This window comes from Eulemur rufifrons, chromosome 19, assembly GCF_041146395.1.
Source record: "Eulemur rufifrons isolate Redbay chromosome 19, OSU_ERuf_1, whole genome shotgun sequence".
NCBI lineage: Eukaryota > Metazoa > Chordata > Mammalia > Primates > Lemuridae > Eulemur > Eulemur rufifrons.
This window is the reverse complement of record NC_091001.1, coordinates 52688908-52714734: the sequence shown is the minus strand read 5'-3', so window position 1 is coordinate 52714734 and position 25827 is coordinate 52688908. Positions and strand designations below refer to the sequence as shown.

The following is a 25827-nucleotide window of genomic DNA, read 5'->3' as shown; positions in this document are numbered from 1 at the left end:
CACCCTATTTCCTGAATCTTGTTTGTCGGTGGATCTTTTTTTCAAGTTCTCTGGTTTCCCCCATGTTGGTGAATTACCACAGAGCAGTGTGGAGCAGGGCCTTTCATGAATATTATAGGGCACCCTCCTTGTGTCAGTTTTGTTCAACATTTTTATTAATGACTTAGATTAAAGAGAGAAAGAGAGAAGGGTGAAGGAGGAGGTGATGCTGTTTAAATCTATATAAGGTAAAGAGCCGGCTGAGAGGGTTAACTTAATAGAGCACAGAATTCAAAGTGATCTTGAGGGGGAGTATAGGCCTATTGGTTAAATTTAACAAAGAAACACTGCTCTGTATTTAGTTGTTGTTTTTTTTTAAATCACCTCTATATGCATAGGTTTGAGAATATCTGACTTGAAATCAATGATTCTTAATTCTTCCTAGAACTTTTAGCTTGTCACAAGTGATATAAGCCAATAGGGTGATCTGGCAATCTGAAAAAAAAAAAAATACTCACTTGATAAATGAATTTGACCCAGAAGTCACATAGATTCTGGCGTAAGTGGGTACTCAAGAACATCTGTCCAACAAATGAAAGGATTAAAAGAAAGAAAGAATGATTTCTAAAAGTAACACACACCTGTAGAAGGGCAATTAAAGTTCCTTTCCTCTACAGGAGGAACCTAGGTTTGTTCTAAATAACCCAGGGCCATACAGACAACATATTCCTATTTGTGCTGATTCGGACTGTTTGAAAAAGTGAAATGTTCAGGGATAATAAGCAGGCTAATGAGATGGTGAACTGGGGTCATTATAAAACCCAATTAATTGGATCTGGAAATTCTTGGCCAGAGGCTTGACTATTTGGGCATCCCCTTGTGATATGCGGAATCAAAACTTGGGAAGCAGCAACTCAGAATGGATAAAAGAGCTCTGATTTAAGAATTAAGCAATTGAGCCAGTAAGTTCTGGCTCTATCATTTAGTAGACTTACAACCCCAAGCAAGACATCTAACTCCTCTAACTTAAGTTACTAACCTAACCCCAGCTAATTTAGGTTATTAAGTTTCTTCATCTATAGGTAAAAGCTTGGAATGTGTGGGTTGGGGTGAAGCTTGCCCTGCTAACCTCAAAGAGCGGTAGTAGGCACTAAGTGAGATAATGTGCGTGAAAGCATTGGGTAAATTACAAAGCATTTCACAAAGCTAGGGAGCATTATCATGACATTTTCCAAATGGCCTCAAGAAACTGATTTGGTTGTGCAACATAAACATACTATTGGGAGGCCAAGATTACCAGCACTTCTATCAGAGACTTTTCAAAATAAATGCAGTGACTCAAATGTGTATCCAGATGACGTTTTGAGGATTACTAACAGAGCAGCTATTACAAAGCAGTCAGACCCACTGGCCCATGCCCTAATCCTATTATGAGGCAGACCAGATACCACTTATTTTGCTACGTCAACCTTCCTTTGGCTGATACCAACAATTGTTAGGCCTATTATAAAAGGCACTCTGAACATTTAGGAAGGCATTTCACAATGAGTCGGCAATCATAGCCCTGCAAATTCTAATTGCCTACACCTTCAGGGTATAGATAATTCCTTGGTGGCTTGCTATATATATCCTGAAGTGAGTAGAATAAAACTGGAAACCTAAATGATGTAAGGATACACGACACAGAACATCACTGGACTACATCCATCAAATTGAGTATTAAATACTGAGAAAACAGGTAGAAAAGGCAGGGAGTGCAATATATTCCTATTTCCAGTAAGACACTGAGGTCCAGGCTAATTACAAGGAAACAGGTCAAATCAGAAGTTGTAATAGTGTCATAATCGGAAAGCAGATAGGCAGGCCTGTGTAAGTGCCCGATGGATGTGCCTCTGGAGGCTGGTCTGAGGCTTTTTATTTTTCCTTCTGATTAGAAGTAGCCTTCCTGGTGTAGGCAAGTCCTCTAGCATATGTGGGCTGCTCTCTGGAGTAAGCAGTGTTGGCAACTGCAAAGAAAATGAAGGTGCTCTACGGTAGCACTTCTCAAACATGTGCATATAAATCAGCTAGGCATCTTCTTAAAATGCAGATTGTATTCAGCAGGTCTGTGCGGGGGCCTGATATCTGCATTTGTAATGAGCCCCAGGGTGATACCTACCAACCTCCACTTAGGGTGCCAGGGGAGCTGCCACAATTCCAGTCCTGGCACAGAGGTCTATGGAGTTTTAACAAGAAGGAATATGAGTGGGCTGAAGCACATATGAATCCCTTCAGCCTTTGCCAGCTACTTATTTCTCAGGGGCAAGGGAGCTATCAGTTCTAAGACCTTCTTGTTGATGGAAAGGTAGCTCTGTTATTCTAGCAGCACAAGAAATGTTGAACCTCAGAAAGTACTACTGAGTTCAGAAAAGCTCACTATTTAGGATGTAATCATCCTTCTATCACTTTCTTGGAGGCGAAATAAAATTCCTGTTTAAGCTAGAATTGAGATGCATAACCAATAATAATAATGCTTGTCATTTATTAGCGGCTCACTATATGCTATGTGTTTTACTGAAATCATCTTATTTAATCCATATGTGACTCCCACAAGGTAGATACTGTATAATTATGCATACTTTACAGACAAAGAATGCTGAGCCTGGCACCAAAGCCCAGCCTCTGAACTACAGTGCTAACCTTTCTGTTGGCATTGACTAGGCCATATTTGAACCTATGGCTGTTCTGTCCCCTATTGATTATTTGCAGGAGGAATTACTATGGGTTCAGCATGTATTTGTAGAATTATTGGGACTAGACATTTGTTCAACAAGTCTGTTCTATGTCTTTAAATATAACTTATTGAACTTGGAATAAATGCAATATAGTTTTCAGGTGTTTCTTTATTATCTTTTCTTTTTTTCTAAAGAAGGTCTGTTTGCCTTGAGAAGGTATTTTAGTTTTTATTTCGGTTTTGTTTTAAATCAGGAGCAGAGTTGTTTTCACACAGATTCTCACTTGGTGTTTTGTTCAATTAAGGGAGAAAAGAAAGAAAGAAGTATTAAAAAGTGAAGTCGCTGAGTCACTTGGTTCTTATCTTTAGAAGAAGGAAAACACTAACATGTTTAAAAGACCCTGAGACTTTGCCTGGCTTAAATGGCTGTTAACTGAGACCTGCAGTTCTTCTGTTAGTACTTCTTTCCTTTTAGGCAACATTTCTGTGCGCATGAGGTCCCCTACTCCTGCTTAGAGATTTATAATAGACATCAGCAAATGGAAGAGTATGAGAAATGGAACAGAAAAGAACCCCATTTCAATTTATTTAACTGAGCTTTCCCTATCCTGATTTGACCACGGAAACATTCTCACACAGAAGACTTCTTACCCCCTTCAGGAGGCCTCTGAAAAGTTCTTTCCCCTCCTTAGCTGGTATTTCCAAGCTTGCTTTTCCTAGTGTGGGAGTCCTATAATCTCAAGACCTCACAGTGTAGTCCAGCTTTTAAATGTTCTTTCTTAGAATTGTGGGAGCAAAAGCAGGAAGGTAGTCAGAAAGGGTAGAGCTAGACTCTAAAGATAATCTATTTCTCACCTTCATAGAGGGCTTCTCTGGAGGCCAAGGAAAGGAGAGGCCAACAAAGCAAAGACCTAAGCCAAAGGCCTTCTGTGGCCTCAGGATCTCAGTCTCCTCTTTAGTGCCCTCACCTCACCCCAGCAGCCTCCTTTCCATTTCTTGGTGTTCTTTGGCCTGTATGCTAAAATCAGCCTCACTAGCCCTCTCTTCCATGGTACTACCAAGATATGCATATAGACACTTTTTATTTTAAGGATTTTATTTCTTTAACAATGATGAAACAGAAGAAATAATAAAATGAAAAACAACAACAACAAAAAGATTGGTAAATTCCTTTAGCAGTGGGCCTTGACCTGCAGTTTCTGACTCCATTTTGTAGTGAAAGTACCACGTGGCCTCCACCCATTGCCTTTTTATGAGTGTTGTCAGCAACTAACTACCCCACTCTGCTATCTCCCCGTTAGACCTTGCTCCGGTAAGATCCCAGGGACACTTTTTCCAATGTCTTTATCTTGCCAGCCAGCAGCTACAAACTCTACCAGATGAACAAAGAAGTTCTTCTGTGTCAAGTGAGAAATGTAGACGTCTGGGGCCCTCCAGGCTGGAGGATGTTCATTTCCCTAGCTCTCTGCCGTAGCCAAGAATGATGCCCTCAGGTGTTTTCTATCATCCAGTCAGGGTGTTAAAATCTTGGCTCTCTATAAAACATTGTTGATCTGCCAGGATGTGGAATATTCTTTCTGGGTGTCCTCAAGAAAGGTTTGTCAAATTATTACCTAGAGGTTGAAGTGTAGAGATGGTGGTGACCATAGTGGAGAAAGAAAGGACGTGTTCTGCATGGGTGTGTGTGTGTTTTGCTCATGGAGCACACACTCTGCGTGTGTGTTTGCATGTGCTCATGAGTGCTTGTGTAAACCAATGTAGCCAAGGAGAGAGGAATTAGCTAGATAACTAAAGAATAGACAACGTGCTTCCTGCTGCCAACATTACCATCAATGGATGGTTGTACAGTGATCAAAGGGGTGTCTTGGACTAAAGAAGTCTGGAAAACGTCGCCTTTGGGTGCCTTTTGGAAGAATTTGAAAGTTAGCTTTCGTGAATTTATTCTTAGATCCAGAGCAGGACGACACTTGTGAAATATGGAGCAAGTGTCTCACAGGGCACTCTCCAAATTGAATTAAGCTTTGTGTTTAGTTCTTGAACCTTACCCTATGCAATGTGTATTTGTGTATGAGTATGAGCTCAGAATTGTCATAAAACAAGTTTATGTAAGAATAGGCTTCCTTATTGACAGGGATATGCAAAGACTGAATTGACAGCACTGTGAGGCTGGAAATATTCATGTGTAGGTTGGAGAATTCCCTGACATGAGTAAAGTAGAGATAATCCAAACATCAGATAATAAATTGACCCTGTAAAGTCTTTTCCGAAGCCGAAATTCTTTTATTTGCAGCTCTATTCTTAAGGTGTTCTTTCTCATTTTCTTTACATTGGATTCTCAGGAGGAGATGAACAGAATGTCAGTGATGGTCATGGGAAGAATTACCTGCAGATAAAATTTTAAAATCAGAAGTACTATATTGCTTTGTTTTAAATAGTTTGTCTATTTCATGTCTTTCCAGAGATCTGGAATTGTATTAATATGTGAGTGGCAGAGAGGTATCATCTCATCTAAACTTCAGTATTAGACTCCAAGTAGCTTCAAAGGTTTGATTAAATATACTTATAATAATTAGATTTGAAGCTTTTGGGATTCCAGCAGTTTTGTTTTTTTGGTTTGTTTTGTTTTTTTTGTTTTTTTTTGAAGGATTCAGCATCTAATGAAATAAAACAAATTGCAGGGCTCTTGGTCAGTGAATAAGCACTTTGCAGCTTAGAGCTACAATTTATCAATGGGACTCATTACTATTAGACTTGTTTTCTAGCTTTCTTTGAAGGTTTAAGAGCCATTGTCCACCCACACATCAGATTTAGTCACAGGCTATTATGAAAAGAAATAATTATTTTTCCAAGGTCTGCAGGACCAGATTCAATTTTGGAAAATGAGCTGGTATAATAGTTTGTGCCCCATTCTATCAGTCAAAAATGCAAAGATAAGTTGGGCAGAAGAAAGTTGCAAAAATAATCGGAAGGTTCCAGTGATAGGTGTCGGGGTTTGGGCTACTTCCTGTCAACAGTCTGGGGTAGACCAGGGTGAAACTGGGTACCTAGGCTAGAGCTAAGACAGAGTCCCGGGGACCAAGACAGACTGCAGGGGGTCTTATACCAGGCGCATCTGAAGGTGATGCCCACAAGAGCAATGTGAGCTTCCTTAGTCACATTTCGCCTCTGAGGTGATGGAGTAAGGGCGAGTCAGGACATGAAGATATTACAAAACATTAGAAAAATGGAGAACAAAATAGTTTGAGGTCTGAGGTTCAAGACAAGCCTGATGGGCAACATAAAGTACTGGAGCAATGGAGCAGAATCAGTCAGATGGTTTCAAGAAGAAAGACTGCGTAAGACAGGAGTGTATCCTAATCAATTTATGCAAAACCTCTGTGAAACAAGATCCTCTGGCCATCCAAATTGTTGTTTTGAGTTAAATGTTTGTTATGATTAATGTATTGTTAGAAATATCCCAATGTTTGGTACCTTGATTTTCTCTTTTTATTAGTCAAAAAGTTCTTTTGCTCAGGAAATATGTCTCATTTTTCTGTCTCTAGCAACCACCAGAAATGCTCATTATTAATAGGTGTAGGCTGGGCGCGGTGGCTCACACCTGTAATCCTAGCACTCTGGGAGGCCGAGGCAGGTGGATTGCTCAAGGTCAGGAGTTCGAGACCAGCCTGAGCAAGAGCGAGACCCCGTCTCTACTAAAAATAGAAAGAAATTATCTGGCCAACTAAAATATATATAGAAAAAATTAGCCGGGCATGGTGGCGCATGCCTGTAGTCCCAGCTACTCAGGAGGCTGAGGCAGTAGGATCGCTTGAGCCCAGGAGTTTGAGGTTGCTGTGAGCGAGGCTGACGCCACGGCACTCACTCTAGCCCTGGCAACAAAGCGAAACTCTGTCTCAAAAAAAAAAAAAAAAATAGATGTGTGTATGTGCAATTAGACTAACTCTCCCATTGCCTGAATTTCCCTTGAGTGGATTACCTCTAACTCATTCTCTCTTAGGCTTCTGGTTACTGGAGACAGTTAAGCAATGGCCTCTTAGAACCAGGCAGTTTAGCAGTCACAGCTCTGCACAGGTGCAAATAAATAGTTGCACAGCAAATATTTGTCAAAGGAATGAGTTTGCATTCCTCATCAGCAGGACTCAGATAGCTCCCTTTGTGGAGAATAGCAAGTGAAGACAATGTTCTAAATTAAGTAGAGGAAAATGAGGCATGCACCCATTACCCCAGGCCCCTCCTTCCCTGTGTCCTGAAGCTTTCCCACATTGACTTGAGCATGTGGTTTAGGATTCTGGGTGAATTTTCTGTAGAGAGATGAAAGATTTAGGATAAGAAACTGGCAAGGTGCATTGACAGTTCTTGTTCAGTGACATGAGAAAAGAACTGTTAAGAATGCTGTTTTAGTTCAACATTTCTTTTTTCACCACAGAGGACTACCCATCCCACCCCACTAACCTTTCTGGGAAGAGGAGATCATTGCCATGGTTACAAATTGCTTAATCAATAGTCCAGGAAACAATAGCAGCCACTCCTTACTGGCCTCATTGTTGTCAAGATCTGTCATTGAGGAGATTTCATCTTATTCTCTGGCTTCTATTGTCATGATGGCTTCTATCCCAACCAGAGATTCCCTTGGAGGGGACAAAATTAATTTAGATGATTTTAAAGGACAAGCATTAAGAGTTAGATAAAGTATTTTTAAGTTTAAATCTTCATTGAATTATACACATATATATTTTATAAACACACTGATTTAAAATGGGATGGACATGCTTGAAGCTCTGATTCGGAGCGGGGGGAGGGAGGTAAGGGCAATATATGTAACCTAAACTTTTGTACTCCCATAATATGCTGAAATAAAAAAATAAATAAATAAAATGCTGCCATTAAAGGCAAGAATATATGGCAAATGTTACAGGCTGTTCTTGAAGGAATTGCTTCAATGCTTATCGTGGTCAGAAAACACAGATTCAAGAAAAAGTCCTAACATATTAAGTTAATTTTCTTTTTCTACCAGTTTTATCTTTTATTAGCTGATTTTTCTGGACCCCAGAAAAAGCTAATGAGATTTTGGGTTGCATTAATATGAACAAGGTGGACAGAACAAGGAAGGAAAATGTCCCATGTCCACTTAGCCACTGTACCTCTGCATGTCATAGTCACATGTGAGGGTGTCTGCTGAAGGGAAAGACGGACAAACTGGAAGAGCAGATGAGGGAAGTGGTCAGAAATCATCTCTTGTGAGAAATGCTTCAAGCAACTCAATTTATTTATTCTATAGATGAGTTTACTTGGGAGAACTATGTTAAATATCTTTGGAGATTTAAAGGGCTGGCATGTGGACAAGTGGTTGAATATTTTATGTGATCTCAGAGGGCAGAAAAAGTTCCAGTGTGGTGATGGTAACCAAAGTGCAGATTGCAGATCACTTTAAAAAATGTTCAGCAGGATCATCCAAACTTCATATTCTTGGTGCCTCCAGTACAGTAACAGTTGCCGCCAAGCTTGCCTTGTTTTCATGCTCTTCTTCAAAAAAACCTGTTTCTCAAACTGTGATCTGGGGACCACCTGCTACAGAATCATGGCGGGGGATGGGGTGGAGATATGGGGGTTGGGAGAGCCAAGAGATAAGGTAAAAATTCAGATTTCCGCTCCAAACCCTAGACCTACTGAATCAGCGTCTTTGTGTTTGTGGCCCTTGAGTCTGCATTTTAAACAGGGCTTATTGATGTTACTCAAGTTTTCAGACACTATAGCTATAACACATCCTGAAGTCTAATGAGCTGATCTTTCTTCAAATTCTGCTTTCATTCCTGGTTCAAGAATTTACCTGTTAGCTTTCCAAAGTCTGAGTTGCTCACTAGTAGTTTCCAGAGCCTTAATAATCTTGCCTCATCTTGCCTATCTCATCCTAAGACGTTCTCTCCAGCTACCATCTTACCTGTTCTTCAAGTTAGTAACTTCACAGAGCTGCTTCTAGCATTTCCAGTCACTATATTTACTTTTCTTCACACATCCTGAAATCCCTCTGGTCAGTCTCATGGGATGCTCTGTTGCACCTCGTGTTTTTCACTGTCACTTGGGGCATGTGGGTCTTCTGTCCCTAAGGTAAGAGGGGCCTCTGAAGCACCTGGAACAGTGCACAGCCCAAGGTATTCCAGGTACTTGGTGCTTGCAATGACAGTTTAGACCATTTATGTCAACTCAGCATCTGAGGCTTGAATCTCTTAAATCATGTGGTTAACCAAAGTCCAGGCCTCCCACCGTCATTGGTGGAGACCTACAACCTTCTGAGCACAACCTCTCCCACCTCCATCTTTGGACAAGTTTGACTTGAGAAATTTCTTCATTATGTTGAGTGAAAATCATTCTCTCACTAGCTTCCCCTTATCAGTCTAGGATTCTCCTAAGTCGTCACAGAACAAACCTAATAAATACCTGCTATAAAAACATACACATTTGTTTTTCACAAGCCTCATTAAACGTGCTCTCCTGAGGTGTTTATGGGACTTCTTGGTGTAGTAAGTCTGATTAGGGAGGAGAGTGGCATTTGATAGGAAATAAAATATCCAAGTGAAATGCTTTAATTTTTTTGTTTTTTTTATTTTTGTTTTTTGCCTTTTTGAGAAATAGCTAGAAGATATTTCACAGGATTTTAAATAGCTCTAATATCCTTCTCCCCTTAGCATATTAACCACCCCAATGAAATGGTTTTGAAAATGTCCATTTTGATGCATTTCTCTTTTAGAATACATTCACAGTAAACTCTCTGAAATGATTTGTGATTGCCAGATGACAGCCCGCACTGTCAAAAGAAGTTCTGTAGGAGCCAGACTGATAACCTGGAAACAGTTGACACTACACATTATGATTTTAATCTCCCAAACCATCTCACACTGACTCATAAAATTAAAAATAAATATCACACCTATGGCAATTTTCACTTGAACTTGATTCTTTTTTTCTATTATCTTCTTCTGAAACTTTCACTCAGAAACCTGAAACGAATACATTTGTTTAACCAAGTCTATATGCCTGATAGCCTAATCCCAATTCTCCTCCTAACAGTAAAAGCAGGCATCACTGAAGCAAAAAGGACTTCGGCGGTAATTCAGGTGCCATCGTGCACGCACGGAAACGTGTGATCAGCGGGATGCTTGTTCTCCATCTGTCTTCTGCAGCGGGGGTGGATTACGGCAAGGAATTAGTGTCTCTTGTCTCATTCCTCCTGTGACCAATGGTGTATTTAAGAGACAGCTGATTGGATTGGGAATACACTAGAGAATGGAATCGTCTTTGTTCTTGAGTTTCAAGTACATAGATTCACCATGGTGTCGGAAGGTGTTTGTTCACTTCCTCTTCACCCTGTCCATGAGGGAGGGTGGATTCTAGGGATGGCTGAACTTTCTAGAAGAGGGAAATCTGCTGTTGCAGGACCATGCCTTGTTTCTGCATGTTATTGCTCATAGCTACTAATTATAAAATTATTTTTGTGGCTATTTGAGTCATTTCTATCTCCCTTAGTCAGCTCATTGAGCACAAGTACCTGTGGTTTTGCTCCCTTGGGAGCTGCAGTATCTCTGAGGGTGCCTGATATGATGTTGGCAGCCAGTGAATACTTGTTGACTCAGTGAAGACATCCGCCACTCGGTTTTGCTGTTGATGTTTTCTTCACAGTCTTTCTCACATCCTCCTCTTCCCAGAGCCAATGTCTAGTTCACCTTCGGAGTGCACCTTAGCTCATGTTGGCAGCAGCCTCCAGAAGGCCACAAGTCTGAGGGTCCTCCCATTGCAGCCCTGTCCCATGTGCTGCTGCCAGATGCATCTGCTCCAAACCATTTGGATCATGTCACTTTCTGGGGCAGTCTGGCCAATGCTCCACCCTGGCAGATCCCTGGAGCTTACTTTGTTCCTACTTGGACTCCTCCTGCAGACAGAGGTCTTCTTTGTTTTCTCAGACATCTAACCCTCAGTCCACTAAAGAAATAAAAAGAGCAACTGTTGTGTGTCAGGAACAGTGTTTGGAATAAAAGGGTGAATGAGGCACAGGCCCTTCCACAAACATAGTCACAGGCCAGGGCAGGGGGTGGCAGACCCAGAGCAGATAGTCATAGTGTGAGACAACACAAGTTCTAGGCCAGGAGTATGACCAGTGCTGTGGGAGTCCAAATGAGAGAGGTGGGAGACTGCCTCAGGGGCTCGTTCCATGCACGGAGGCCATCTCAGTGCCACCCCACCCTGGCATTGACCTCTAGTCACATGTGACTGATTTTCTTATCCTTGCTTCTCAATATCTCTATGTTAGTCTACTTGGGCTGCCATAACAAAACACCACAGACTGTGTGGCTTAAACAACACAGATTTATTTTCTCCCAGGTCTGGAGGCTGGAAAGTCCAAGATCAAGGTGTCAGAAATTTGGTTTCTGGTGAGGGCTTTCTTCCTTGCATGCAAACAGCCACTTTCTTGCTATGTCCTCATGTGGCCTCTCCTCTCTGTGCAATCTTGCAGAAAGAGAGACAGAGTTCTGGTGTCTCTTCCTCTTCTTGTAAAGACACAAGGACATAAGGACATAAGGGCACATTATCAGATTAAGGCCCTACCTTTATGACCTTATTTTACCTTCATTACCTTTTTGTAAGCCCTATCTTTAATACAGTCATGTTGGGGTTAGGGCTGTGACATGAGAATTTGGGAGGGGGGCACAATTTAGTCTATAATAATCTGAGTGGAAGGTACCTGCCATATGCGTCTGCTCTGACTCCCGGCAAGTTTGCACCCCCCCTCTAACCAGCCCAGCAGTCCTTTGCTTAGGTGTGCCTACTACTACCCTGTATATGTGGTGTTATTTTCATGGAGAAAGCACACACCTGAGTGACATCCACTCACAATTGTAGTGTGGACTGTGGCCCCAGGCAGCTTAGATGACTTTTTCAAACCTCACTATTCTCACAGTGATACTAGATTGCCTGTCTCACAGGCCTGTTGGGAGAATTGGATGTAATAACATTTGCAAAGCACTTAATTCTGTTCAAGCATATACTTTGCTCTTCCAAAGTTTGTTCCCCACTGAAATCCTGCTATTGCTACCCTAATTTGTCGACTGAGTTTTTGGAGGATGAAAATTATGCCTTCTCCTTCCATTCTGTGTCCCCAATAGACTCCTATCCCAAAGGCTGATAGATGGAATGCCTGACCCAAGGCAAAGTGGATGGGAGAAGAGAGAGACCAAGTCCAAAGAGTAAAAAAGAACAGCCTGCAGGGAAGCCCCTGCTTTCCAGAAAATGCTACAGAGAGTCTCTGTTAGGTATTTGCAGCCAGGAGCACTAGAAAAAACTTTTAACTGACAGTAAACCATTCCCACTGGCAGAATACAATTTTGTTTGTTGTTTCACTAGTCATTCATGAGAAATATCTTTGCTTTGTTCTGGGTCATTTACGTTGAGTTGGAAAGATGCAAAAGGAATTAGCTCAGAGGCCAGAAGTGGGGGGATATGATTTGTATTAATATTTTTTGAGATATGATGTTGGTGTGCGACCATAATAAGAAGCACATTGAAAAGTTAATTCAGCAGGAGTAATTCTGAGAAGTAAGGCAACTTATTTGTCACTAAGGAGGACTGCATAGCCAAGTGATTTCTTTATGCATTTTAAAGTGTTTTTAAACCCTTGGGTAGCTATAGTCAATTTTTAAACATGTTTCCTCATTAATTTTCAATTTGTAAATGTACATTGTACAGGAGTGTTTTAATCATCTGGGGAAGCTGTTTCACAGATGGCTCTTGTATGACCTAAAATTTCAATGATTATAATGAATCAGAATGGATGATGGCAAACTTGCGTGGAGATTTGCTGATTGTCAACAGTTTTACAGCTTTGCTGCTGTTCTTGAGAGTTTAATGCTTCTTAAAAATGAAAGGAAGGCAATTATAATGGGATCCTCAGGGCCAGGAGTTGCCCCTAAATGAAATAACTTCTCCTGGCTCCTTGCTATTCTCTGTGAGATTCTTTCCAGTGAAAACAGCAACAGAATTATTGATCATGTTGAATCAAACATACATTCAGAGAGTGGAGTCATCAGCACTTCTGGCCTACACATGACAGGCCATTTCATGCCTCTCTGTCATACCACATGTTGAAGTCCCAATTAAAGTAAGAGAAAGTCTAACAAGAAACACTCTTGTGAATGATTTATGCCAATGTTTTCCTTCTTTGACATAAGAAGTTAAAAATTGTCTGTGCGGAGGATTTGTCAATATGAAGTATGAAGCTTTACTTATCACCATTAAAGATTGAACTTAAAATGCATCTAGAAACCCAGAATTATAATCGGCAAATCCATTTATTAGGTCCCTATTTCTGTTTCTCTGTGCTGGGATCATTTCTGTGTTATTCCCCAGGCCTTGCCGTGCAATCTGCATGCAGCACAGTGCAGGGAAAAGAAGAGGGTCTTGGACATGTGTTCTCGCTTACCGTCTCTGTGGCCTTGAATGAGTTGGTTAGCCTTTCTGAATCTTGGTTTTTTGAAAAACAGGTTAATTATCCTTGCTAGTTAGAGAGGCTGTGAAATAGCACATGTAATCCCAGCATAAGACGCGTTCTGCAGGTAGTAGTTCTTGCTTGGTCCCTTACTACCTCTTTTTCTGTAAAGGGTGGCCCCTGATCTGCACATGCCTGGACCCCATGTTTTCCAAAAGCCTCCACCCTGAATCCCTATTTTCTCGAATTAACAATTCTTAGGACAGTATGAGACTTGCTTTATTGGCAGGTGCTTGCAACTTCAGAGTCCTAGTGATGCTGAGAATCTCCAGGAGAGAACTTCACGGGAAGGAGCCAGGAGTGAAACGAGACTAGGAGATTCACTGTCAGGGAGTCAGGGACGTTCCAGAAGGGGTCTCAGTACTAAAGTGGGACACAAAGCTTGTCTTATGTAGGTCCTGGCAGGGAAAAGTTACCTCCCATTCCCTAGTTTGAACATGTGCTCATGTGGCAACTGTGCTGAGCAGATTTGGCACCAGCCTCCGGAACTTATCTTCTATTAACTGTGAATCATTACTGTTTATCTTTTCTGACCACATGTCATTCTCGACAGTTGCCCTCTCACCTATCTGCCCAGTGCCTGGCCTGTACCCTGAGCAAATCCTGCTAAAGAGAAGAAAGTGGACATTTGACGAGCTTTATGCTAGTTGGTTGAATGTGTTACTCCTCCCAGAGACTTTTCATTTTAATTAGGATCAAGCACAGTGAAATGCCAAAGAAAGGCAACATCTACTGGTAGAATATCAAATATGAGGACCCCAGATAGAAGCAGCACCGGGCGGCCATGGCTTCTGGACCCTAAGGAAGGTGGTCTCCCCCGAGCTAGCTAGGGAGGCTGCTGCATGGGAACAGCAAATATGTGGGTGCAGGCTTATGTTTAAATATCAGAAGCCACATTGGCCAGCACGCTCAGTGAAGTCACCTCTCTGCTCCCTACCCTGTCCCCTCAGCAGGCTGACTCAGGGAGATCCCTCTCGGTGGTAATCATGATAGGCAGCTGTTCTGCAACACTCCTGTCCCCATGCCTGGCAGATGCCCCTGCTGTGTCCCGGTCTACTTTCCTTCTAAGCCTACACCCAGACGCAGGGTCCCTGTCAACCTTGCATCCCAGGCAGCTGTTATTGTTCCATCAGATTCTGTTAGCGTGATGAAATCTATCTGTCTTCCTCAGGCTATGATTTGCAGATCCTAGATAAAGTAGTCTGAGGAAGCAGTTTTGTCTCTCATTTTACTGATGAGAAAACTCTCTTTAGAGAGGTTCTGTAGCCTTCCCAAGGTCATCCAGATGGTTTGTCGCAGAAAGACAGCTCAAAAGGGGATGTGACCTCTTCAAATCCTGTGCTCTTCTACTATATCTAGCTGTTTTCTCAAAATCACAATTATTTTCTTTTTCTTCACAAACTTAAGTAGAGGTCAACACAAAGGTACTGCTTCCACGGATGCAGATTTTTACTAAAACAAAAGAAAAACCAATTCTTAGTAAAGTGCTTGGAGTGAGGGTTAATGTATGACCCCATCAAAAGTAGGAGTTATTATGATGACACACTTTATCACATCCTTCCCTTTGAAAAGCTGCCTTCAGCCTACTGGAATCCTGGTTAGAAAAATAAACACAGTGGTTTCAGTGCTGGTAAAGTCCAAGAGAGCCCCAGGTTTACTATTCTGCAAACAGGGCATTTCATATGCTCTGCCATAGCGGAAGAGGGCTCATGGCCAGTTTTACTGCCTCCCAGGATCTCCTCTGTTATATGTACCATCTGGTCCCCAGGCCACCACTGCATTGTGATGACAGGGTATACTTCCAAAATGTTTGGTATTCTGAATTCCAAGACACGGCCAAGTACAGCATAATATTCTCTGCTTCTCCAAAACCTTCTGTTTGGCATGGAATACGTGCTCTGATCTGGATGCCAAGTTGGTTTGTGTGTGGCTCTTCAACCAAATCACCTAATGTGGGAGTATCCATGAGGAGCTCTTCCAAGAACTCGGTTGGTATTTAACGTCTGGCAACTCCCCAGGTCTGTCCTGGCTCCCTGCCCATGGTGCCAGCTAAATGCTTTCTTTACTTGCCTCACGATGGCTCCAGTTCTCATCGTCTCACAGTCTAACTCAAGCCATGCTTGTCTATGTGCCTTTCATTGACTAGTCTAGCCTATATTATTAACTCTTCCTTTCTCTGAATTAACGTAGTATGCATTTTGATAAAGGCTGCCTTTTATGGTTAGCACTACTCTAGGGGTGCCATTCACATTGTTGTCATTGTAGATTTTCTGTAGTTAACACCACCTTGTCCAAGCAAAGTGCTTGAAGCAGGGGTACTTTTTGGTAATTTGTACAAAGGTACCATATTGAATAGGGGCAGAGCTACCCACCAGTTCCAATTGCCCAGTCAGACATGGAGAGTTGTCTTGTCTTGCTCTCCACTATAGAGCACACACCTTGATGTCTAGAAGGAAACAATGATCAATTGGATATCTATTACATGTCCAGAACTGGGCTGAGCCATATATTATCTCACTCTATTCTCTTAATGATGAAAGGCTTGGGGATTGCCTCCTTATTTTAGAAATTAAAATGTAAGTAATTTGTCCACAGTTATGTAGTTGATCATAACACCTTAGTGATTTGCACTCTGATCTACCTGATTTCAAAGTCTGTGTTCTTTCCTATATATCCCACTAGTCCCCGGGATACATGGCTCAGAGCTCCCTCTTCTGAGGCTACTTAATAAATACTATGAGAAAGAATTAGTTAAACAAGAGTAGCAGAGAGCAGTTCATGGGGTTTTCAAGGTTGTGTGGTTATTGCGTGTGGAGTGTAGCTGTCCTTTTCCAGGGTGTAGGCGAGGGAGAAAGTACTGATGTGGACCCTGGGGACTCAAAGCTGCTTGGCACATCAGCATCAGGCCTTGCAGTGTGTCCTTACATCTGCTCCAGATTTGTCCAACTCCCCCAATGTGGAAGGGGCACCACCAGAGTGTCATGGAGTATTGATAGGAACATGGTGGACATTGGCTGTACCATCTTAGAATCTCCCTGGAAGCCTGAGTTCACTGAGATGGAACTTTGGTTGAAACTTCTTAGAGAATGATAATGCAAAGACCTTCTAAACTCCGTTTAATATTCGGCATCTCACATTTAAAATGTCTAAGCAAGGTGGTCCTGTGAGCAATATGTGGCCGACCTGGCGATAGCAATACGAGGAATCAGCATCCTCCAGTGGAGGAAGGACTGAACGTGGCAGCAGACTCACATTGCAGGCAAGCTCTGTACACAACCAACTGTCCTCTTGGGCCAGTTGCTTCATCTCTCCACATTTGCTCAGACATAAAATGGGGAAAATAGTGTTTTCCCTACATCTATCAAAGGGTTGCTATTGAGGTAAAAGGAGATATTTTTATGTAGAGATATTTTGAAGGTTGTAAAATAGTATATGCTTATCACCATTCTACTACTAATAATATTGAACCATTCATTTTGTCATTCAGTGAGTACTTACTAAGATCTGTCCTGTCCCAGGTACTGTTCTAGGTGCTGAGGACACCTAGTTGAAAGTGATAGATATGGTCTTGTCCTTAAAGAACTTATATTTAAGTGAGGGTAGATACAATATAAATAAAAAATGTACAATTTCAAATAATGATAAGGGTTTAAAGTAAGAAAGGATGATATGATAGGATAGGGGTCAGCAAACTTAAGAGCCATGGGGCCCTATCTGGCTGGCCTACTGTTCCTGTACTGCCCTAGAGCTAAGATAGGTTTCTTTTTATATTTTTACTGGCTAAAATTAAAAAAAAAAGAATATTTCATGATACATGAAATTGTATTAAAGTAAATTGTTGGTGTTCATAGTAAAGTTTCATTAGAACATAAACACACTCATTCAATGGCAGAGTTGAGCAGTTGCCACAGAGATCATATAAAAATTTACTGTTTGATCCTTCACAGAAAAAGTTTGCTTATTCCTGTGATAGACAGTGACAGGGGTATAATTTGGCTAGGGTGGTTGGAAAAAGGCTTTACAGATTTTCTTCATCATCATCATCATCATCATCATTTTATATCTTCTAGCTGAGTAATCCCTGATAAACTGTATAACCAATTGCTATCTCATTTGGACTGGATAGACTTTAAAGGCAATTCCTGGTTGATTTTGTGACCCTTGGAATGATGTAGATCAAGTTTCTCTCTGTGAGAACTTGTTATATTCATTCAAGTATCCACAGCAAGTTTTTTCATCATCCCTAGAGTCCCTTTGCCACCTACCTACGTTTTTTTTTACAGCCTAGTTCTGTTGTCAGATGGTGTGTGCCAACAAATTGTATTAGTCTAAGGAAAACATAATTATGAAGGTAAAACTGATACAAAATAAGGTCATTTGCTGAGCCAAATATAAATTATATCTGGATCACCTATTGTTTGGGATTTTCTGCCTCAGTGCTTCCCCCATTAGAGAGCTAATCAGGAACCAGCTGTGTGGGGGACTGGAGCTGTATCTTACATGCGAGTTTTGTAAAGGCTGCCTGGTGACATGATTACCCAATGCCATCTATCACTCCGTCCTGTGCAGCTGTCAGCCCCCAGTGCTGGGGTGTGCTTAATGCAGGTGTTGAAGCCTCTTCAGGAAGATTCCTGGGGCAAGGAATATACCACATTTTATCCAAAAGGAAAGAATTAAAAGTCAGAGAAATCCAGCAAGTATATGAATTGCATGTGAAAATCTGGAGATGTAGCTTTCAGCCTTTGGGGATATAAAGATGATTTTATGCTGTCAAAAATTCAGTGGTTCATCACATGGAAATAACTGCACATTTAATGTCTAATGACTGATAACCAATGGGAAGTAAAGCTGTTTTAAAATGTGTTAATCACATAGTATTGACATACATTGGGGACAGAGCAATGCAATGTAACAAGAGTTGTTATTTTCATTCAGAAAACAGTCCTTGGTGTGCATATGTATTTGAATACTCTTTGCTATAAATTGCAGATATAGATTGAGAGTCATCCTTCTGGATCAGGAGTCAACACACTACAACTAGTGGGCCAAATGTGGCCCACCACCTGTTTTGGTAAATAAAGTTTTATTGGAACACAGCCACACTCATTTGTTTACTTATTGTCTATGGCTTTTTGCACTATAATGGCAGAGTTGAGTAGTAGTGACAGAAACCATCTGGCATGAAAGCCAAAAATATTTACTATCTGGCCCTCTACAGAAAAAGTGCACAGACTCCTCCATTCGATTAGTGTTTTCTCATGGACGAGGATGGTATTTTTTAGATCTTTAAAGCCCACTGTATTTTAGACATGTGAGTGCTATCTGGTTAGGTGGAAGAAAACGTGACAAAAACATCCATGGGATTCTGATATATTAATATTGGATGTTGTATAATATTTGGAATTACAGAGCTGCAATATATATCTATATATGTGTGTGTGTGTGTGTGTATTTACATCAGCAATTCTTTTGCATATAAGGCCATCTATTTATCTAACTTACTTGAGAGAATTGTTTTTCAGGGCAAACTCTTTAGGTGCTTAGCACCATTTTTATTATCTGTATCAGCAGATGTGTTTGAGTGTGCCCTTTCTGGTGGCACTAGGAGGGCACCCAAGAGCTTAGTAATTTGAACACAGAGAAAATATTGTCCTCTGAATAGCCATTCTTCTGACCCCTGGGTATATGTATGTCTTCCTCCTCAGTCCTCAAAGAAGATGGAATATATCTGGTAATCTGAGCTGCTTAAAAACTGTTTCAGATATACTTTCCTTTACGTAATAGGAATTAGTTAGATTCCTGGATGGGAAAACAATGGTGATTTTAGGACACTGAATCCAGAGTTTTATCCAAATACATTAAAAAAAAAAAAAAAAAAAAAAACCCTGGGGCATATTATAGTGTAAAGCAAATATTTATTTTTAAAACATGAATATCCAGTATCAATTATATAGGTTTTGCTAGATTTTATTTGCATATAGTAGATTTTCTTTATTTATTCTGACCTTTTCACCCAGGACCTGTATTCCAACCTGACGGCCCTACCTACTGGCCATACACTCTATCCAACTGGCCATTTGACACCAAAAACCTTCCCATATTTGGAGTAGAAACAAAAAAGACAAAGTGTCTGCAAACATTCTCAGTACAGTGTCCCGTTAGAGGACCAAACTTTCTGGGGGAACAGGCCACTCACACAGAAGTTCAAGAGTCCTGAGAGAAGTTACACTGCTCAATGTTCCTGTTCCCGTGGCCACATTTCCCATTTTCTAACCTACCTTCTCAACGGGTGTCTGGGATTTGGGGACAGGGCCAGACACCACTCTGTTGTGACTTGCTTGGCAAGATGCTTGAAGATCTTCTCATACACAGCCTGAGTTTTGCTCCACAGTTTCCATCAAAAGTGTCAGTTCATATCTTCATCTCATAAGAGAAGCCTTAATGAGGAAATGTGTTTCTGAGCTTTATGGTTGACCCCAGGTGCTTCTGAGAACAAACCGACCTCATAAGGTTGGCATTCTCAGAAGCTGCGTTTACACCTCGGGAAATGGTTGGCTTCTTGCAGAGTAGCCTGCAAAAGTGAAGGTAATAAGTGGCTAATGTAATGAGATCAGTGTTCAAGGTAGAACTGGGTGTCTGGGGGCCAGTGATACTTACACACACGATTTGTTAGATAATGCAGTAAGAGCCGAGGCCTGACTCAGGCTTCACGCTTTGTGAGCTGCCAGTTTCTGTGCTGATTCTATTTCCATCAAGGCCTTCTCTTGCTGTGTGGACCAGCCCTTACTGGCCTAAGGATCATTCATTCATTCACTCTGCAACTGAATACCTGCATTTGTAAGCTGTGTTTCTGTGTGCTGTGAGACTGGTTGAGCAGACTCGACGTGTACTTATGATAATTTTGTTGAGGGGGTGGAATCTAACCGTAGAAGAAGACATTATTTACCTGACACTGGAGGAAATAGAGATAGACAATGCATTCCATCTTCTGAAGACTGAGCTGTCAAGGAACTAAAAATTTTAAAAATCTTTAGGGCTGTTGTCATCATCCCCTAAAGGCTAGAACAGATAATATCAAAATTAATTGAACCAATGAAAACAAGATGACAATCTTAAAGTGTGGTTAATGACAGAGGGGTTGGAGAGAGGGAGGGAGAGAGAAGAAATTGCTCATGAATAACCTGGTGTACACTAATATCTGGGATGGAGGGAGGGGACATATAGTTTGTTGAACGGTGTGTTCTGGGTAGGGTACTATTCAAGAGAGAGACAGCATGCATAGAACACAGCCAAGTGAAAGGAAAAGGTTCTCAGAACGGTGATGAGAGTAACTATAGCAATTAAGAAAAAGAGTTCTGAAGCCTGTTGACTGGGGTTTGGATCCTTACTTCGCCACTTCATTGCTATAGGACCTCTTTGAACAGATAACTGAACCTCTCCATGCCTTTGTTTTGCCATCCATAGCAATATGAAATAGTATACCCATCTACCTGAAATAGTGGCTGACACATATAAAGGTATCTATATATTATGGTGATAATGTTTAGACAAATTATACAAAAAGTCTTGTGGTAGAGAACAGAGCTTAATGAACTTTTTCTGTAAAGGGCCAGACAGTAAATATTTTAGGCTGTGGGCTACCGACAGTTCTCTGTTGCTGCTACTCAACACTGCCTTTATAGCACAAAAGCAACCATAGCCAACACATAAACAAACGCGTGTACCTGTGTTCCAATAAACTTATTAATGTAAACGCATTATGGGCTGGATTTGTCATATGAGTCATAGTTAACTGTTCTCTATGTTTAGAATATGGACTATGTTCTGGCTGGTATTTCTTTACGTATAATGTAAGGTTGAGTATAGGGGATTCGTTAATAGCTCCTACAGTAATAGCCCCTGAGTAGCTAAAGACAAAAATGGCACAATTATATTTTAGAATTCAGAAAGACAACTCTCTCTGAACAGAGTGGAGGAGTTACCAAAGTGTGCGATTTTGTGTGTTTGTGTATATGAGCATGTGTGTGTGTGTTTATGTGTATATGTGTGTGTGTTAGCATTGGCAGAAGTGAGATGACTCCACAGGCTAGTGAAATAGTCTCGAGATTATAAGAACTTGGAACAGGATTTAGGGCATTAAAAAGAGAAGAGAGCAGATTTGGGAGATAATTTGTTTAGATATTTTGGGATGACATCCAGGTTTCTAGTTGAGTGATTACTGTACAAATAAGCTTGGGAAGATGCTGTTATTCATGTGATGAGAGGGTGAGTTTGGTGGGCCTATCCAATAAGTCTTCTTGCAGGCATCATGAAGTTCAGAAGAGACAAGGTGTTTAGATATTAACACAAATGTGGAAAGCACTAATAAATACTTTCTACTAAATGCCACTAATAAGATGGAAGAAAATCGTGTGTGTGTGTGTGTGTGTGTGCACACGAATGTGCATGCATGCACAAATGTACTTGAGCTAACTTACTTATGTATTAACATAAGACCAGAGATACATGGATGCACTGAGAAGTTCTGGGGATTTAGAGAGAGAAAATTTAAAATCTTGGTTCAAGTCTATCAACAGCAAAGACTCTTTATCACTATTTCTCAAATCTAGGAGTGCATTTCTATTCTGAAGGTGTCAGCTTTTGAGACACTCCCGAGCTGTTTAGTCTCTTATCTCTAAGAGTCTGTAGAAGCTAAAGGTTGCCAAGGAAGTATCTTTATGTTAAACTCATAGGCCAGACAGAAGGACCTGCTTTGACTGAACAAGCAGGAAGAAGGAAATAGAAAACAATGCACACAACACTTAGACTGTACATCTTTAATGAAGGACTTCCATAAAATTCTTCTATCTGGCTCAGAGGGCACATGTTTTATATAAATACTACATGTATGTGGATGGTCTCACTGACTTACCCACCTAGAGTTTCCACCTGGATCTTCATGAGTTCTCATCAAGTTTTTTTTTTTTTTTTTAATTCAGCATAGATGGTTCCTCTGTGTATGTGCGCACATGTACAATGTGTCCCCAGCAACTGATTCCAAAAATGACTTGCTGAAATGCACAATTCTGGCTGAGCTGGCACTGATCTTTTGATGTGGGTGGATTTCTGCTGATTTGTGGAAAGCTTCATGCCCCAACCCCCTATGAAGTCACAGCTGGCTTTTCTAGGCCAGTTGGCTAGAGGTAAGAGTGCCATCTGGGGCATTGAAAAGCAGTGAGACTAACTGGTCCACCAGGGGATTGAATAGGATCCCCAGCATGAGGATTGTGCTAGTAGCAGCCTCCAATCAGTCCGTCTCATCTCCCAAGACCTACGTAGAAGGCAAATGTTCAAATGAGACTTCAGCTTACACCCAACCCATAATTCAGGTGTTATATCAGTGCTTGACTATTATCTTGCCTCTGTCCCGGAAAACAAGGTCTGATTATAATTACCATTATTTACATATAAGTGCTTATATATGTGTGTGTGTGTGTATAAACACACACACACAGAAACACATTGTCTAATCCTAATAATAACCCTATGTGGCCCTATGTAGTGGTTGTTAATTTTATCCATTCTCATTTTAGACATGAGATGATGTATGGAAAGGTTGTTACATAGCCCATAAGGAGAAAGGCAAGATACAGGCACAGGTTAAGAGCCCAAACTCTTAACCAAGACAGGCTCATTATTCCCTTTCTCTTAACAGTTGCGTATTATATTAATACAAAGGTTGGTTTGGGTTTTTTTTCAGTGTTCCTTGTTTTGAGAATACATTCTTTCAAAATTGGTATTCTTTTGATGACTGAATTCCAAATTCAGGAATTTTCTTTTACCTGAACATTTTTCTAAAACATCCACTCTCTTGCAGTTGTATCACTTCATTTAAAATACATACGGAGAATAAATAGTCATATACGAAGACTGCAGCCTTCTAGGTCAGATCATTATTGAAATGGAAGAAGTCTAGGCTTCACATTAGCCTTGAAAGAAAGTTTTCCTTTCAAAATAGCTCTTTCCAAAGTCTGCCTTTCCAAATAGCAGAAATTAGAAACTTTATGAATTGGCCTTGTATTTATGCTTCCTTAACTTCCATGAAGGCATGATTTGTTTAGTTTAATAAGGCTTTGATTGCAGGTATCAGCACACAAGCGTCGACTGAAACTGGGTTCCTTTTGGTAAAATGCAAGCTGTGTGAAATTCATGGAAAATGCAATTATGTTCTAATTTACTCAATGCCACTGGCTTTAATTAAAGTAGATCATATTTCAATGAAGCAAATTCATGATCCTCTTTAACAAAGGAAGTAGAAAACATAAGAAGGAAATTTGCTATTTTTCCTTCGAAAATTAACCCAGAGCATGGTTAATCTTTAGCTGCTATTTAAGAAAGTATCAAGCCCAGATCAGCATCCCTAAGCAGCAAGGCCTGTGGGACCCCTGCCAAGGCAGCCTGTCAGCTGCAGAGGAGCCTAGCTAGGCTTTTGGCAAGGGCCCAGTGAGGACATCTCTGTTCTTTGTCTTCATCACCAATTCTTCACCACCATCCATCTTACCTGTCTCTTCTGTCTTGTACCATTTACTACTTCTCAGGGCATATCCCAGGTGAAGGCTGAGTTACATGTGAACACAATACTCTGCCCTCATTTTTATCAGACAGATGCTTTAGGTTGCAAGCCGTCAAATATTAACCAACTGGAGGCCTAAACATAGACAGGTCCAGGATTATGTTAGTGTGGTCATTAAAGACCCAGCCCTTTTCCAACCTCAGTTCACAGACTTGGTCCTTAGGTTTGGCTCTTCATGTGTCAAGACGGCTGTTGTGTCTGCAGGTATCTTATGGAGGCCAACCATATTTGACAAGAAGTGTTTCCTGCCATTTATCTGTCAAGGAGGAAACTCTTTCTCAGACTCCCCCTGATTCCACCCCTCTACACATCCCATTAGCTGGATTGGGTCACGCCACTATGACCTGACAGAAAGGAAAACAGAGAGGAAGGGGTAAGGAAGACAAATAGCCGGTATGTTGTTCCAGCAAAGAAGCCACCTGTGGGAGGAAGATGCCGAGGCTAGAGAATGGTTACTGGATAAGCCAATGCCTGTGTCTGCCATGCCACTCCCAGTCCATCGCTCCTGTTGATATGTTTATGTAGGTGTGAAACCGTTAGGAAAATGAACTTATAAGTGAAGAGAGTGTGGATCTTATTGGCTTGGAAATGTATCTGTCAGCTGGCATTCATAAATAAGGGCACATGAATTTCATGCATGATAATTATATTTACTTATATCAAGGTTTGCTTAAAACTTTATAGTTTCTGAATTCTCAATGTGAAATGATTCAGAGTGATTTTTAAAAGAATTAGAGACAAGTAGCCATCTATAACTACATTTTTATATGCTACGAGGGGAGGAGGGATTAAAGTTTTGGTCACGGGAGTACTGTGATGACAATTCTTAATGATATCTCCAGTGGACCATGTAAGACAATGAATTTAAAGTGCAACAATTTATGCTAAACAAGGTTAAAATGTGGCAAAGACAGACTAGGTTTTAATGTGCTATAAAGAAATTAAAAGCCTCTGGCACTCTATAAAACACTAGCCTTTGGCTTTGACTGAAGTGCCCATTACCCGCAAAAGGTTTAGTCAATCACTATGCTGATAACACAATGGGTAATTACTAAGAGGCCCCGAATTACCCAGGAAGAACCTTTTATAATTCTACTCTCTTTCTTGAACCAAAGTCCTCAGTGTCTTTTTAATAGTTATTTTAATTTGCCTGATAATTTTCACTTCCTTTCACAACTAAATTGACTGATTATAGTCAATGGGCTTTCATTCATTAAGAGTAATAGCTTAGTATAAGTTTGCTTAGCTAAACATTTGTAAATAATTTTCCATATAAATGATATGAGCATGTGGGTACAATTTCACTGTTTTATTTCTGTTTTATTACCTTCTGAAGAGTGATATTCAGATTTTGCTGACATACCATGGAAAACTCTTTTGGGATACTCTGTGGTCTAGCAAGGATCTGAAAAAGGGGATCTGAAGGAACCTGAGCACTCATTGGATTCTCTTTTTAGAACTGATGAACGTGAGACTAATAGAGGATTTTGTTCCAAGGCTAAGTGTTACATGGAAATTAGGTGGATACCTTTACCCAGCTCTTTCTATTGCCTTCCATGCTTGGCATTGGGCTATGGACATGGCAGTCATCCAGTAAAGGTTTGCTGTTTGGGTGAATGAATTATTTAAGGATATTTGTATTTTCTTTTATTGGCCGCTAGAAAGTTATGGCAATGAATGGTTTAGGGGTTGTATTGGTCACGAATAATGATGGCAAGTAGGACAGGCTTCCAAGGCTCCAGGTTTTATTTCTCTGAGGTAATCTTAAATAGACTCATCTATTTAATAAGGTTATTTGTAATTGGTTGGTGGAATGGTTGGTTCAGAACAGGAACCATTGACATTTGGCTTAATTGCCTTGGAACAATTATGTCCCGTGTGCCTCAATGATGGGCATCTTGGATAAAACTAATAAATGAGTGGAGTATGCAGTGTGAATCAAATGCCAACTTTGGGGTTTTTCCACCGGGTCCAACATGGCTAATGAAG

General features: G+C 40.8%; 1 protein-coding gene across 5 annotated transcripts in view; it reads left to right on the top strand.

Moving 5' to 3' along the window:
• Window positions 1-25827, top strand: part of CTNNA2 (catenin alpha 2) — a 1068594-nt gene that overhangs the window by 538011 nt on the left and 504756 nt on the right. The gene's annotated exons all lie outside the window — the stretch shown is intronic.